The sequence below is a fragment of the Eubalaena glacialis genome, chromosome 3 (genome assembly GCF_028564815.1).
Source record: "Eubalaena glacialis isolate mEubGla1 chromosome 3, mEubGla1.1.hap2.+ XY, whole genome shotgun sequence".
NCBI classification, from domain to species: domain Eukaryota; kingdom Metazoa; phylum Chordata; class Mammalia; order Artiodactyla; family Balaenidae; genus Eubalaena; species Eubalaena glacialis.
In genome coordinates, this window is record NC_083718.1 from 171,381,067 (window position 1) to 171,398,839 (window position 17,773).

Consider the following 17,773-nt stretch of genomic DNA (forward strand, 5'->3'; position numbering starts at 1 on the left):
TTGGGGTGAGGTGTGACTCCTGCTGGAACTTAGTCACTTACGAACCTCAGGATCCTAGTTAAGTCCCTTAAATGGTGCAATTCTCAGTTTCCTCATAAATAAATATACCTCCATCAAAGAGTAGGCATGAAGAGTGAATGAAACAAGGATGTCACGCCCTTAGAACATTGTAAATATCCGATAAATGTTAGCTCATCCTGGAGTCAGCATACATTTGGAGTTGTGTTTCTGAATATGTGTTCTTGCACTTCCGTGACTGTGCTTAGAATATGGTCCCCAGGCAGAAACAGTCAGAAACAGCTGTCATGTGACAGCTTCTGACCTATAAGTAATTGGTAGACAGCGCCTTCCTCCCTCCAAAGTAAAGTGCACTAAAAAAAGCACTTTCAAAGCACATGGTAAAATTAATACTTCTATTGAATCCCAAAGCGGGGCTAATTAAGTTACATTTAAAAATTTTTCTAGTTAACTTACCAGAAAACCAACTAAAAAAGAAAATTATTATGAAGATTTTTTTTCTGTTCAAAATGTAGTGCGATTTATTACCATAACTGTTCTTCTAGTCTTTTTCAGAGCAAAAATGCTTAAACCGAATTCATTTCTTTTAAAGTTTTGTTTTTTATAAAACAGTGTGTGTCTTATCATAAACATTTCAAATATTAGGGAAAAATACAAAGAAGTAGACATTTCCCCAAATTGTACCACTGAAGTAGAACCATTGCTAACATTTTGGTCACTATCCTGTTTATATTCCTTGATACCAATAAATGGGCTTCTGGGTCTGTGCCCACTTTTTGTTTTTCCTCTACAAGGTATTGTGGATGTCTTTCCACTTTAATAGTTGCAGAATTACATCATTTTATATCATTGCATTATATTCCATTTTATAGATTTGCACTAATTTAACAAATCAATTACTTCCTTATGGCTATTTGATCTTATGAAATAAACCACGCCCCGATGAACCACTGCAGCACACCTCTTTTTTGTGAGTTTACATGATTGCTTCCATCAATAGACTCCTTGGAAGTGAGATTATCAGGATAAAAGGCTCGCTCATTTTACATTTTGACGTATATTGCCAAACTGCCTTTCCAAAAAGTTTGAATCAATTAGCACTGCCCTCATAGGGGCATGAGAGTGTCCATTTTCTTTTTTTTTTTAAATAAATTTATTTATTTATTTTTGGCTGGGTTGGGTCTTCGTTTCTGTGCAAGGGCTTCTCCAGTTGCGGCGAGCGGGGGCCACTCTTCATCGCGGTGCGCGGGCCTCTCATTGTCGCGGCCTCTCCCGTTGCGGAGCACAGGCTCCAGACGCGCAGGCTCAGTAGTTGTGGCTCACGGGCCTAGCCGCTCCGCGGCATGTGGGATCTTCCCGGACCGGGACACGAACCCGTGTCCCCTGCATTGGCAGGCGGATTCCTAACCACTGCGCCACCAGGGAAGCCCCAGAGAGTGTCCATCTTCCAATGAGCTAAGCGGGTTTGTCAATTTTCTTAATCTTTACCTATCTGGTGAATGGAAAACAAACCTCTCTTTGCACATGCATTTCTTTGATCAGTTGAAAAATTAAACATCTTTTCCTCTGTTTATTGGCCATTTGAATCTTCTTTTGTGGATTGCCTCTCTGGGTACTGAGCACGTTCATATGGTTGCTTATAAGTCTTTGTGTCTTAACATTGTGTATAACATTGGGGAACAGCCGCTTGACTTTGGGCTTGGCCGTGTGGCTTGCTTTGGTCAGTGGGATGTTAGCAGATGTGATGCAGGCAAAGGTTTTCAGTGTGTGTGGCTGAGCTTACCCTCTTGTGCTTCTTCTGACCTCATGAAAAGAGGATGCCCTGTCTGGCCTGCTGGTAGCAGAGGAATGAGAGACTCATGGAGTGAACTTGAGCCAAACCCATGGTCTGGAGCCAAGCCTAGCCCCGCCCAACCAAGATCGGCAGAGCCATAGCTGCCGAGCCACAGACATGAGTGAAAATATTTTTTGTTTGAAGCCACCAAGTTTGGGTTGGTTTATCATGCAGCAGTATTATGGGATAGATGACTGACATACCCTGCCATTCTCTTGCTGTGTGACCTTCTACATGTCATGTTCTTCTCTTGGTCTCAGTTTCTTTAAATTTTGCATGAAAGAGTTGACCACTGAGTGATTTCTAAGGTCTCTTCCAATACTAAGAATCTGGATTCCAAAACAGGGTTTCATGGTGAGAGGGGAGGAAGGTGTTCCAGAATGAAAGCTCAACACACAGGTGCAAAGAAGATTATGCAGGTAAGGCAATGGGAAGGGTTTATCCCACTGGAGCAGGTGGTCTGAGACACACAGGTGGGGGTGGGTTGGTGGTGTAGGGTTGATGCAGGAATGAATGCTGGGGCTTGGGCTGCCCGGAAAGCTGTTCTTATTCCTCCTCCACTGCTTCTGAAGCTCTTGCAAATTGGCTTCTGAGCCCACCATGCTGCCAAAACTGCCTTCTCAGTTCCAATTCTCACCACCAAACCCTCACTTTGGCCCTTAGCCTCCTAGAACTTGATGCCTCCTTCCAACCCTCTTCTCTGGCTCCTGTGCCCCCCACTCATCCAGCCCACGCCTCTCCATCTGTCCACTCGGTATCTGTCTCTTTCCCTGAGTCTACTCTCAAGGTGATCCTCAAGGATTTTTCCTCAGCTCCCTCTTTTCATGAGTGGAATTCTGGGATACTGACCCCAAGTGAGGAACCTGGGTACCAGGCAAAGGAGGCATAAGGAATCAGAAGCATCTTAATACTACCAAAAAGCAAGTGAGAGCTTGGGACGAACGCTAAGGGACCCAGCCCTGGACTCAAAGAACTGTTATGTGCTACAGCTCCATGTCCACTCACAGCTCCAGCGCAATCATTCCTACATCGTATATTCTGTGCTTATGGCTACAATAGATGGTCTGAGCAGGGTAGCCAACCCCCTCAGGCCACCTTAAAAGCAGAGGAGGGCAGCCTGCATCTCTCCTCTGCTCAACAAGGAATGGTCTTCAAATGCTCTTTCTTCAGTAGACCTGTTCCCCTGTTTCCTCTGGCACGTGTCCCCTCTAACGGCTGGTCTCTCCCACTGTCCTGTGATCCTGAATTCTTAGCTCATCCTGGGCCCCAGCTGTGGTTTGATGGATACTCCACTGTTTATCTTGCAAAGAGACTTGACCTTGGATTGTAATTTTGCTTGATGAGTTTGCTTACTGTTCTTCCAAGCCCCACCTGCCTGGGTATGGAAATTATTTACACACCTGTGCTCTTCGCACGGGTATCAGTCATGCCCTCCTCCCCAGCCCCAGGAGGACAAGACTCCTTGTAATAAACTCTAATAACAAGACACCCAGGATTTACCGTTGCTGGTGCTTTCCTTACAGACGTGATGGATGACTTCCAGCTGATGTGAGACTGGAGGCAGCACACTCAAGGAAAAGGAGGATGAACTGGGAAGCAGACACACCTGACTCTTGAATTCTGGCTCCATCATATGCTGGTCATACACCACTCATTCCCAACCTGTTGATGATACACACACACACATACAATAATGCACAGTGTCTGACATGTGACTCGATAAATCATAGCCCACACTCCAGAGGAACTTTTTTTTTTTTTTTTAACATTTATCCTCTTTCTCTTATTTTCATCAAATCATCTGCTTTCTTTACCTGTAGCTGGCACAAAGGCAACTGGGACTCTGAACTCCTAGCCCAGGTCCTGCCACAAAGCAAGTACCCTGGAAATGTAGCCTGATGTTGTATAACGTAACGGGGTCCTTTGGAAACTATGTGTGCCTGTGTGTGTATTCTATTCTTCAGCAACATTATGAATATACCAGATCTCCTTGTTCTGTCTCTCATGTCCCTTGTCCTCATTGCATTCGTTATTACAACTTTGTTCTCTTCCACTTTGACTTGAGTGATTTCCTGAAGCCGATTTTCTATTTCCCTGATAGAATCTCCAGTTATGATATATCGTCTTTGTGGTTGGTTTTTATGCCACATTCATCTCTGCAATGTTTTCATTTGTTTCATTTCTCTCCTAAGAGGTAGACCAGCTCATTTTTCTTCTCTCATTTTATAACTTCCATGCATAATTCTTCTTTGAATCTCACTCTCTTCTTTGAGTTTTTGTTTTGTTTTGTACTGAGTCATCCGGATCCTGGATCTTGGGTAATTCCTCTTAGGAGGCAAGTTCTTCCATCTTTTGCTCAAGTGTGCATTTCCTTTTGTTAGCAGGAAGCACTTCCTGTGTGTGGGTCTTGTGTTTCTCCTTGCTGGTCATGCCTCATCTCAGTGGGGTGGCCATTTGGTGTGGGGCTGGGTGGGGCAGTGAGCTGGGTAGTCCTTATATTCTGTTTGGGTTCACCATCTCAAACACCTTCAGAGCAAATACATCATTTCCTTTGCCCTGGGGGAGCGATCTTCCTCAGTTTTCAGGGTCAGCAGGTGGGCGTGTTCTTGGCAAATCTCATTAAGTCTCTGTGAGCTGTGGCCCAGGTGTCCCTCCCACTCCCTCCTTCACGCCTCTTTCCCTTGGGCTGTCAGAGCCAGGGGGGCCAGGGGTGGAGAATGTCAATGGCTTGCCAGCTTGGCATCTTCTCAGGTCATCACCCCTGCCATGCTGAGTTAGAGAACTCAGTCCCTTGTGGCCTTTCCATCAACTCACCTGTCCTCTCTCCAATCACCAGGTCACTGCCTTTCAACGACTGCACACCTTAGATTTCATCTTTCCTGCCCAGTGAACAACAACTCCATCCTGAAATTGACTGGACCCGAAGCCTTGCAGTCCTCCCTGTCTCCTCATACCTCACACCCAGCTCACCAGCAAACCCTGTTGTCTCCTCTCCCATCAACAATGCGTACAGAGTCTGACCCCCATCACCACCTGCACGGCGCCACCATCATTTCTCACCTGCATCATTGCAATAACTTCCCACCTGGTCCCCTTGCTTCCCCCTCCTTCCTGTGCTCTTCTCTACCCAGTGGGCAGAGTGGGCCTGTGAAACTGTGAGGTCTGGACCCTGCTGCGTCTTCCCATTGCACTCAACGTAAAATCCAAAGTGTCCAGTGGCCTGTGAGGTCCTCCTGGTCTGCAGCCCCCACTTACCCCTGAAGTCATCCTCCCTTGCTGTCCACCTGTTCTTTCTGCCATTGCCTTGGTTGTTCCTTTTGCCTGGAACGTCTTCTCCAGAATCTGCCTAGCCAACTTCCTCATCTCCTTTAAGTATTTCATCCAATGTCACTGTATCAATTTGCTAGGGCTGTATAATAGTACCACAAACTGGGTGACTTAAACAACAGAACTTTGCTGTCTCACACTTCTGGAGGTGATTAGTCCTAGATCAAAGTGTTGGCAGGGTTGGTCCTTCTGAGGGCTGTGAGGGAGGATCTGTTCCATGCCTCTCTCTTCTGGTGGTTTTCTGGCAATATTTGATGTTCTTTGGCTTATAGATGCATCACCCCCATCTCTGCCTTCATTTTCGTGTGTCATTCTCCCCGTGTGTGTCTATCTCACAGTTTTCCCTTTGTAGAAGGACACAGTCATACTGGATTAAGGCCCATTCTAATGACCTTATTTTAACTTAATTACCTCTGTAAGGACCGTATCTTCTAAAAAGGCCACATTCTGAGGTACTGAGGATTGGGACCTCAACATGAATATGAATTTGGGAGGGGACACAATTTAACTCATAGGAGTCACCTTCTCAGTGAGGCCTAGCCTTTCCTCCCAGTTTAAAACTGCAGAATTGCACCAGCCCCTGCATCTTCAACTACCCAGCCCTTGGTTCCACTTGTATTGTGTAAGATGGAGATTTTCCCTCCAATATTTCATTCCTTTTTGTTGCTGTTTTCAGTGAGTTTCCACCCTAATTGAGACTAAAACCAACATTACCCATGTCGCTCAGGGCCATCTCCCCCACCGAAATCCCCTCCCATCTCTGGTCCTGCGTTGGCTTCATCCCCATGCCCGGTCCAACCTGCATGGTCTTTGCAGGTGGGTGGGGTTTAGGTGCCAGGTGACCCTGGTTGAGGGACCCAAGGGGGGAAGAACAGTGGCTTCAAAGCTATCAGAGGCCACCCATGGCCAATGACGTCCCCTAACTTCAGCCTCAGTTCAGTGACACCTGCCCTCCACTCAGGCAATTTATTGAGCTCTTTCTCTTCCTTAACACAACAGATTGGCCTAATGAAAATGCCTTTATTTCCTGGCTCGGGAGTGAGAGATGGAGGTTCTCCACTGCCAGCAAATCCATTTCCAAATCCTCTGGCCTCTGTCAGTCTGCAGCTGGCAGGGCAGTGACTGACTGCTGGGTGTTACCATCAAGAGCCTTGTTTCTTGTGCCCCGGCAGCATCTTCCCTCCCTCGCGGACAGAGGGAGGTCTCTCCTCCCCCTCCACTGTGGCCTGGCTCCTCCCCACCCCGCCACAAGTCCCCAGTGAGCTCATTAGGAGACCAAGCTGCACTCATCTGCTCAGCACCTCATGACATGTCATGAGTCAGAATGATGGCCCTGTTGGCTCCTCCATCTGTAGTCACTTTGGTAGAGGCTGAGGCTCCAGGTCTCTATGAGGGGAGGTAGTCTGGGGTGAGGAGATCTGCTTAGGCTCAGCTCCCAGAGAACATGGACGAAAGAAAGAAATCAGGCAACAGATCTGATCTGGACCATCCTGAGGCCTCCCTTCTCCTTCTCCAGGTCAGCACATCGCAGACATCCCAGAATCTTCCGCCCCCACCACTGCTTGCCTGGAGCCTGAACTAAACCCCCTAACGGGCTCCCTGCTTCCTGCATCCACCCCGCAGCCCCCAGAGTCTGCTGTCCTCTGATCGGCAGCCCCTCTACTTAGATAATCTCCCTCTCCCATGAGAAGCCTCCAGACAAAGGCAACTTTACCAGAGGCTAGAGAAGCTTAAGCTTCAGGGACCCTTACTCTCCAGGTCCCTCTTAAGGCCCCGGTTGGGCCCCATGTAATGTGGTTAATGAACATTGTCAATTCCAAGATTAATTAAGGTTAGAAACTGCAAGGAAAACTTGCTATGCCCTGAAGTCTTACTGCTCAGATATAAGAGGAACTTGGCAGGAGGCTTCCCAAATTTGACAACAGTTCTGAACATTTACATGGCATGATCTGTAATGAATTGTGAAGGTGAAAAAAACTTCAACCCTACCCATGTAGAAAACCGTGAAAATCAGACTCTGTGGGAGGAAAGTCTGATTTAACTTTCTATTCTCTCCATGGAAGATGATATTACAAAATCATTGTCTTAGGAACATGTGAATATAGAGAATGCAGCCCAAACAATTCAGGGGAAAATGAAAGCCAGGAAGGAGTGTCAAGATGCTAAGTAATAAATAGAGTGAGATTTTCCTCAATTCTGTTATGTTTTCTGGTAATTGCTTGCTTTTTGATATCTACAATTTATTATAATTTCTTTGCTCATTCTAAATAACTATTAACTGCATAGCTAATTTTGATTCCAAATTCTATGTCCTTTTCTTAAAGAGAATTCCCCAAATGGTATAATTTTCAGACCCATGGCACCTTCATCTACTACCTTCCTGGCCTTCCTACTGCACTTGGAATAAAACTTAACCCCCTCTGCTGTATGGTCTGCAAGGCCTCTCCTCTCCACCCTGCCCACTCTGACTCTTGCATCCCTTTCCCCCACACTCACCACCCTGCAGACTTGAGAATGAAGCAGGCCTGCATTCAAAACCTGCAGCTTTGAACTGCCAAGCAACTTGCAAATGTGTGAGGAATACATGCTTATTATTGTATGTCACTCAGATTTTTGTGGTTGTTTGTTACACAGTGATAGCAGACTGATGCAGTGTGATTAAAATGTTTCACACATACTCAGATCAATCAAGAGGATGTCTTGTTATTTAGGAAGGCATAACTGGATCACAAACCTAATAAAGCTGAAATCTAAAACATTTTCAAATCGACCGCCAATTCTTAAGGATCTCAAAGGCAAAAGAAGTCCTGACCTTCCCCCAGCGATCTCAGCTCATTTTCAGACCCATTAGTGTCTAAGATTTAGAGTCACAAAAAGGTCAGAATCTCTTTCTCCTGAGATGTCATCCAGTCTTAGGGACAACAATATGTCAACTTTTATTTTAAGAGTATTTTTTTCCTCATGTAAAAATTATACATGTTCATTACAGGTAATGCAGACAGGAAGAAAGAAAAAGAGAAAAAAACACCCATAATAAAGACACAGACCTACTAGAGAATGGACTTGAGAATATGGGGAGGGGGAAGGGTAAGATGTGACAAAATGAGAGAGTGGCATGGATATATATACACTACCAAACGTAAAATAGATAGCTAGTGGGAAGCAACCACATCACACAGGGAGATCAGCTCTGTGCTTTGTGACCACCTAGAGGGGTGGGATAGGGAGGGTGGGAAGGAGGGAAATGCAAGAGGGAAGAGATATGGGAACATATGTATATGTATAACTGATTCACTTTGTTATAAAGCAGAAACTAACACACCATTGTAAAGCAATTATACTCCAATAAAGATGTTAAAAAAAAAAATAACCACCACCAAAAATAGACTCTGTCAAATATTGGTTATATAAACATATGTGTTTATATATGTTTATATTTTTCTCACATAAAAAGGAGAGAGGGGGAAGCTGGGGCAAAGTGAGAGTAGCATCGACATATATACACTACCAAATGTATAATAGTTAGCTAGTGGGAGCATAGCACAGGGAGATGAGCTCGGTGCTTTGTGATGACCTAGAGGGGTGGGATAGGGAGGATGGGAGGGAGGCTCAAGAGGGAGGGGATATGGGGACATATGTATGCATATGGCTAATTCACTTTGTTGTACAACAGAAACTAACACAGTATTGTGAAGCAATTATACACCGATAAAGATCTATTTAAAAATAAAAAAGGAGAGTATGCTGTGCATTCTGTTCTATAATCTTCTGTTTATGTTTACTATGTCATAAAAGTCTTCCCATGCCATTTTACATCTTCTGCACAATTGTTTTGAATTATGGAATTGTTGCTGAGATGACCTGCATGATCGTCTTCCCTCTCCCAGGCTTCCTGTTGTACCTGAACACCCCTGGGAAGGAGGTACCCTTTGAACCAGCATTATCCAAAGTACTGTAGCTTGACTATATCAGATCTTCCCAGCAGAGAAGCAGGACCCAGAGAGTAAAGGGACAAGCAAATATGAGTGCATCAAATATCTCACTCAGGTGACCGCATGTGACCAATCCTCTCACTGCAGACTTATTGACAGATAAGGAAACTGATCCCAAGGGGACCCTGAGGCCAACTCTGCATCTGGACCAAGTTCACAGCCAAGAACCCTGGACCTGTGACTCTCTGCCCCAAACTCGTGATTCCTACAGGCAGCAGAGGCAACGTGTCGACCACCTGTAGCCTCCCTTCCCTGCTCAGGTGGACCTTGTCTCAGGTCCCCGTGGCCAGCCCTGTGACTCTACCACACTCCATGTGACGTGTAGAGGGAAGAGCCTGAGCTCTAAGGAGGGCTCCACTGTTGACCTGCTGGGTCTCCTGGGACATGGTTTCACCTTGCCAGGTGTGGTAGAGACTGTCTAGCTGTTCCACAAATATGTTTCTTCTTCTTCCTGGGCACATGGCAAGGTTACATCTCCCAGCCTCCTCTGCAGGTAAGTGGGACCACGTGACTGCCTTCCAGACAATAGAATGTGAGCAGCAGTGACATATGTGACTTCCACTCCAGGCCTTTGAGATCCTCCCATGAACTCCCTCCTTTTTTTTGCCAGTCTGATACAGGCAGAGGACCAACCGCCCCCTGTTTCTGCCCATAGGGTTCTCTCCAACACAGCAGCTTGATTCATCAAAGTGTGCAAACCAAGAAGGCAATAGAGGGCATAGGCTGGCAAGACAGCCTCCACCAAGAAGGTATCCTGGACCCAGTCTCCTGCCATCTTGTGGCCCCCACCACTCAAGGACACCTGTTTGGTGTTTACATAAAACTTCTGTTGCATTGGAGCCATTATACATTCTGGGGTTGGTTTCTTAGAGCAGCGTGTGTTATTGTGGGTGATACTCAGAACTCACTGAGCACCGATTTTGTGCAGGACCCTGTGCTCCACATGTCACACATCTGCCCTTCCAATAGGACCATGACCTTGGGATTATGATCTCCATTTTTTCCAGAGCAGTGAATAAGCTGGGAATCGAACTCAGCTCTTCTGGACACTCATCTCTCAATGCACAGCTTAAGGGTCCAGAGGACCAAACACTCCAGGATCCTATGGGTCTCTGAATGTCTCCAGGGGAGTAGAGAGGTGAAGAGCGTGCGGGTTGGAGTCTGACAGGCCAGGGTCCAGGCCTCCCCAGTGGAGGCGTCAGGTAAGGGCTCGGCTTACCTGCATCTCAGTTTCCTCATCTGTCCAATGGGTCTGCAGGGAGAGGATTCACCACATGGGGTCATTTCGGGGTGAGATGGGATCCTGACCATAGGCACTTGGCACTGAGTGGGGCTCTCAGGATAGGGCACCAATTGCATCCTTCCCTGAAGCAGTCCCCCTCCCTGCCCCTACGCTCTCCTGGTGCCTCCAGCCTCTCTCCACCCCAGCCCTCTTGCCTTTCCTGACTCATCTGTAAGTAAAGGCTTTTCCTCACCTCTGCTGGAGTGCTCAGAAGTTCTGCTTTGCTGGGGGAACTGGGACAGACACCTTTACCGCTCGGAATAGTTCTCGGGAAGCCGAGGTACCTCTCAATTATTTATTAGGCAGACTTTCTCCATCAAAGGGCCTGAAATTCTGGGAAACTTTTCCCTCTGTTGCCTGCTGGGCCAGTCACAGGGTCTTAGCAATTTAGTGAGCCCGGGAGAGAAATGAGAGTCTGTTCCTCCCCCAGGGGAGCCCGACTGGGTTGATCTAAAATAGACGGGGAGGGAGGTCGACCCGGCTCGGTCCCGGTTATTTGGGGCTGGCCTTGCGGGCTGCTCCCGAGGGCGCTGGTGAGGAGCAGGGGGAGGTCCAGGTGCTGCTGGCACTTCTGGGCTGTAGAGCTGAGTGGAGAGGCTGTTTGGAGGAGGGTGGGAGTCCCTGCCCTCGGCTGTATCCATCTGTGTGAGGTCCCCATGCAAGAGAGCCTTGGTCACTGAGGCTCGGGTCTCCCCCACCAGCCCTGGTCTCTGTGACCTTCCCCCAAAACCCGCCCTCCAGGACCCAGGACTCAGGGGCCCAGTCAGCACACAGCTCTGCATTTGTGCAGAGAATTCTGGGTACGAACACCTCCTGCCTCTGGATGGTTGGGGTGAGGATGGGAAACCAAAACCAGATGCAGCCAAGTGGAGCAAGTCTGAACTTTCATTCAAATACAGCCCAAGCTAGTTTTGTTGCTTGTAGCGTTTTAGAGCTGGAAGAGGCTTTAGAAGTCGCAGGACCTAACACTTTCAAAGATGCTGACTTGCTTTCTGCTTAAACAATGGGTTTCCTTGCCTTCGGAGAGAGTCCAATCCTCATAGATCAGCTCGAGGCCGACGCCTCCCAAGGAAACCCTCCACCATTACGCTGGAGGCTGGTTGTTCTAATGTGTGCCTGCCCGGGTCCGGGTCTTTCTGTCTCTGTCTCTCATCTGGAAATCCCTCACTCTCCCCACCTGGTGAAATGCTCGGCATGGACCAGCGAATAGCTTGCTGTCACCTGGCTGAAGTGTCCTCTGCTCCCACCAGGTGGAGCTACCTGCTTCGTCACCAGAGCTTCCATAGATGCCATCACACCCCAGAGCCTTGGCCCAGGATGCCCCCACCTGGTGGGTCATCTGCTCTGATATGTGCATCAGAGGCCGTTCCTCTTCATCCCTCAGGTCTCCGCTTAAAGGTCCCCTTCTCAGAGGGGCCTTCCTTGTCCCCATAATCCAAGGTTGTCACTGTCTGTCCCCTGCCCCAGAGCCAGATGCTATAACGTCACCCTGTTTACTTTCTTCCAGCACCTCTTCCCACCTGGGATACTCTTGTGGATGATGCTCTACCTGTTCCTTCCTGCCTCCCCACTCCAGACATCGGTTCCCGGGGACAGGGACCTCGTCTGTTTGCTGCTGCACCCTCACCCCCATGTGGGCCGGCACATAGTAGGGCCTCAATAAGCCAGTTGGCATGAGCGAACCTGACATTGGGCCTTTATCCGGCATCCCAGGTTCTCTCCTTGAGGACCGACCCGCGTCCTGAAGTGTCCGCAGCTCCTGAGCAGCGCGATCCCATCCCCTCCCCTCCGGTTCTCCTGTGCCACACGAGGAGGAGGGGCTCAGAGCCCAGGGGGTGACTTCACCAGCCTCGCCCTGTCATGTTTCATGGCTCCTCTCTGGGCTCCTAATAACGGCCACACTTTGAGGCTGGAGAGGGAGCGTTTAAGGCCAGTCAAGTGGATAAATCACATCTTTTCAAATGGGGCAAACACGGATTTACAGAATAGCCTGTGACAAATGCACTCTCAGGGGACGATCTGGTAGGAAACATCCCTTTTTCCAAAGGGCGCCTTGGCCCTGGGAGAAATAATGAGGGCTTTTTTAGGATTCTAATTACTCCCGATGCTGACAGGCTGCAGAGCCAGAGCTGCCACTGCCGCCCAGCACTCACGCAGGCACCCAGCGTGTCTATTCCTGGGTCTCCAGGTGAGCGCCCTGCTCCCAGGGGTGCCTGGGGGCCCAGGGTGCGTCCCCGTGGTTCCTGCTCCCTACTGCCGACAGGCACGTGACCTCAGCGGGAAGAGAGCCTCCCTGTGAGCCCAGGACCTGGACACAGCGAGTCCTTACTCAGCGGGGCTCTCTTCTCCTGCCTGCAGCTGTAGGGCCCAACAGGGGAGGTTTCAGGGTCTCCTGAATGCCCCCGACAGGCTCCTGAGGCCAGGGGTGCAGTGGTTAGCGCTTGGGCTGTGAGGCTGTTGCTCGGTAAGGAAATAAAGGGCCCCACACTGTCCAAGCTGAAAAGGGCCTTGGTGACCATCCACCCGATGCCTTGACTGTCCAGATGGGGGACGAAGGCAGATATGGGGATGTCGAAGGGAGAATGGTGCAGGGGCTGCATTCTAGAAGCATCCTTAGTGCTCTACACAGCGGGACGGGGCTCACCCATGTGGAGCCCCTGCTGAGGGCCAGGCACATCACCTGGGTGACCTCACTCAGGGCTCACACCAGCCCTGTGACGCTGGTCTTAGCCCATTTCCCAGATGAGGAGAGTAAGGTTCATGGAGGTTAAGCAACTCACCCAGCGCCCCACAGCTGATCCCTCCTAAACGCAAAACTGGCCAATTGGGAAAAGACCCCTGAACTTCCTGGTTTTCACACCAGGATGTGCTTCCCAACTCCACCCACCTCTTGACCCCAGGGCTAGAGGGAGGGACACACAGGTCATGACTAGGGACCTCAGCTGGGTCTGCTCATTAGGAAGTATGCATCACTGCACTGCCTCAGAACCTTCCCCACACTATTGGGGTGTGTGGGTGCCGAAACAATTAGATGGAGAGAAAGATGAGGATTACGGCTGCTGGTTTAGCACCTTAATTTGGTGCCTTGTAGAGATGCAGGATAATCAGAATTGCAGGAATTTCTTGGTTTCCTGACGTTCCTGCTCAAGGCAGCTCTTGCCCAAGACTCCGAGCAGCTCCTGGCTCCCACTCTTGCCCCCAGCCCATTCTTCCCATTGGAATTCAAGAAAAACCCAAACTCTTGTATTGGACTATTGGTCAGTTTCTCAGCAGGGAACAGACACAAGAGGGGGTAATTGAAGTGTTTAATGGAGAGACAAGTACCAAGGTGTGGGCGGGATACAGGAAACCAACAGAGGATGCTGATGCACTTGGGGTGAGCGACAGTGGGGAGCCGTGTCCACCCCTGTACTGAAAGGGCCAAAGGAGGGGGCGGTTACCAGACCCCAGAGACAGCTGCAGCCACAGGAGAGGGGCCGTCTGATGGAGCTGGGGTCACAGGAGAGAGATGCAGCCACTACCAAGCGTGGTCAGCGGGAGGAGCTGGGGAACCAACACCTGACCTCTCTCCTCCTGCCCCTGGTCTCCTCGGCTGCCTCCAGGACCCAACAGAAAACGTGTCCCCGGGAGGGAGCAGGGCCCTGTCGGTGCTACGCCTGCAGGTCAGTCTCCCGGGCACAGAGCAGGGGAGACGGGTGAGGGTGGGTCTAGGGGCACACGGAGGACAGCAGCACATTTAATCCTCCCCTCCTGCTGTGGACAGGGACCCTTAGCTCCATTTTACAGCTGAGGAGAGCGTGACTCTGGGAGACTAGGGTTCTCTGTGGTGCAGTGGGGCTGAGCCCTCCTGGTCTGCTGCAGAGCCTTCGCGCTGCCTCATTCCACCGACTCCCTCCCGGCAGAACCACTGATGTTCCTGACTACCGGCAACGGTGAGTGGTCCAATAACATCGCTGATTAAGACACCACCACCGCCCATAATGGTGTGAACAGCTGCTTCTGTATTTTCAATTGAAAAAGAACTTGCAGGAGCTGGAGGTTCTGAGTGCATGGGTGACCCAGGGCCTGACCTGGAAGCCGAACCTCTTTCTGCTTCCCTGGCGGCTGCACGCAGGGAGCGCACCAGGAGGACAGACCCCAGGTTCCTTGGGTCTGGCAGGCAGATGGCGGCCACTACAACTCCCAGGAGAGACGGGGCTTCTGAGAAACGCAGTGGCGGGCCCACCTCGCAGAACCCCGTAGTGCTGGATGCTCAGCCCCTTATTCCAGGGAGCTGCCGGATGACCCCCGCCCTTCTTGGAGAGTTTCTGCTGCAGCTGCTCCCGTGCCCCATGGAGACGAAGGGGCCCTGCTTAATGCTAATGTTATTCGAGATAATTGCACTCTAGTTCTTATCCATGGGTCTCCCTGAGGGTCCCTGGAGGTTCTCTGATGGGGGACCGAGCTGGGGCTGGAGAGCACTGAGCTGACCACGGCCTGGATGCGGGGGTTTCTGTCCGTCCCACTGCTGGGTGCACTTGAGGAGCCATTGCTCCTCTCTGATGCGCCCTGAGAAGCCCTCACCAGGTCCCCACTTGGAGCCAGGCCCATATTAGGCTCACGGGAGGAGAGAGAAGCAAGCAGCGTGGTCCCCGCCTGGGGGAACTGAGCAGAGATGTCATGACACTGCTGGGGGTGGGAGTTTAATGTGACTCTAGACTTAGTGACTCCCCCCACTGCGAAAGCTGCCCTCATAGCCCAGCATCCCTCACACCTCAGCTGCCCTCCGACCTGAGTGTCTTTATGCCCTGGGGGTGGCGTTCACCCTGCCGGTCACCTCAGCAGCCCAGACCTGGGCAAGAGGGGCAGGCAGGCTCCTAGAGATGGGCTCAGGGCCATTTAGGCAGAGGATTCTGGGGTCCCAGAGTGAGGGGAAAGGGGGCACACAGTCCCCCTTCCCTGGGCCCTGCAGAGTCCTCACCCTGTGGATGGAGCTTGGTAAAGGAGGGGGGGGGGATCCTCTAAAGCACAGCGGCCTCTCCTGACCTGGTTTAAGGGCAGTTCTGCCCGAAATGTTTGTCAGCCACTTTCCCAATCCCTGCCCTAAAGAAGCCCATCCCGGTGGGTGCCCCCTTGCCAGAGCTGCCCAGCCTCCATCCTCAGCACCCCCGAATGCGTCCACCTCCACCGCCTAGCCCGGACCTGCCCGTCCCAACCCAACGCCCTCTATGCTCTGCTCAGCCAGAGCACAGCTGATAGAAATCAATCTAATCCTCTAAAAATGAGTTTTCCCAGTGCATCAACCCTTCATCTCTCTCTCTGCTACTCCCTGAGCATTTTACAGCAGAGAAAAGAATAATAATAATAAAAAAAGACAGAAAGAAAAACACTTACGTTTCCTGAGATAAATAGTGAGTGTCTGAGAGGCTGACGTGTTAAAAGCACTTCTTTGTCTGCTGTCTACAGCGCGAAGCTGCCTGATGGGTCAGGCTTCCCTCATCTTCCGTGAAGTGTCCCCACGCAGAGAGGGGGCTCCATTCCCCACCTGCTCTCCCTCCTGGTATACAGGCTGCAGGATAAGGCCAATCTTTCTAACCCCAGGATGCAGGGACTCCACCCAGATCAATCCTGTAACACCTTCTAGGTTCTCCTTCATCCAGAGTGGACTGATTTTGCAAAGCTGTTCTTTCTGGTTGTGGAAAGGGTGGGGAGGGCAGCTGAAACAACGGCAAATAAGGGACAATCTCACCAGGCCAGCAGCACCCCGAGGCAGCCCCTTGGCCACCAGCTGGCCAGGCTTCTTGGAGACACCTCTTCCTCGCCCTGAACATCTTTCTAACATCACAGGGCATGGTCATCCGGCTCACTCCAGCTCACCAGGCAAAGGGCCTCTGTGAGCCCAGGGGGCCCAGGTGGTGGGAGGTCCCGGGATCTGGGGTGCTTGACCTAACCCTGATCCTCCACTGCATGATCTGGGTGGGATGCCGCCTGCCCTGAAGTGCACAGGAGCAGAGCTTGGGTCCGTCCTGCGGGTCCTCATGGAAGGGATGCGACAGGGGTGATTAAGGGCCAGGCTCTTTGTTCAAGTTCTGGCTCAACCACGTCCTGGGCAAGGCACTTCCCACCCCTGGGCCTCAGTTTCCTTGTCACAGACAAAGATAACAATGTGAAGATGAGATGAGGCAGTGCCTAGAAAATGGATAACACAGTCCCTGACGCGTAACAGGCACTTGACACAGGTCAGCCCCCATCTATTAAGATTTGTAACAGTATCGATCCAGCTGGGAGACACAAAGGGCTCTCCAGGTCTTGATTATGAGATTCTATGGAGAGTGGATCACCCACCCCCAACTCCATGCTCTACAACCCATCGTCAGCACAGCCACAGTGGGAAGCTCAGGGCCGGGCACCTCGCTGGGCAGCTCTTGCAGGCAGAGGAAGTGTGCAGGATGAATGCAGGTGAGCTGGGGCCCAGCTCACAGGAGGCCATGCTGACTGGGTGCATTTCAGTGACAGCCTGTGCAATTGTTGCTGTAGAGTCAGCACGAGCTAGGCAGGGTGTGAGGTGGGGACACGTCTCCTGCCAGGGCGGCCTGGGGTGATTTCTGATAGTCTCTCATTCTCCATGGTGCGTAGAGGGAGAGATGGGAACGGGATGGAACTGGGGGTCTGTTCTCACTGGCTTGGATTCCATGAGTGACAAATCCTCAAAGCTTACCCTGCAGTTTGCAGGTGGGGACATTGGGGGTCAGAGGAGTCAGGGTGACTCCCGGCTCGGAGCGAGCCAGCCACAGTACTGTGGGTCCCAACTCCCAGGCCAAGCCTCCTGCATTACCCTCCCTCTGCAGGGAGTGACCCAAAGCTGCCTTCCCTCCAGGGCCCAGCCGGGAAAGGGATCTCCCAGGCGACCCATGTGACTGCACCCTTGAAGCTTCGTTGTTTTCCTGGCCTTCCAGCCCCTTCTACCAAATACCTCCCCTTCGACCCACCCCAGGGCCTACCTGTGCAAAGTCCTTCTTTGGAGATGGCTTTGTAGGCATTCTGATGTCTCTTTCACTTTAAAAATGGGAGTGGGGAAAGGAAAAACCTACCAGCATCTGCTTCCTAGACTACTCCCACCTCACACAGTCAAAGTATATTTATCTGCACTTGCCCAAGACACCCCCCATGTAAATGACAGGACTGTCACTGTCAGAGGTGATTTGCCTTTAGATTATCTGCATGTCTCCTCCCCATTGTGAGCCGGTGGCACTTAGAGTGAATTGTAGGCAATGGAGAGAAAGGTCTGGTTTATATTTGAGTAAATCTTTCAAGTTTTAGATTTTCCTGTTCCTTGTGGGT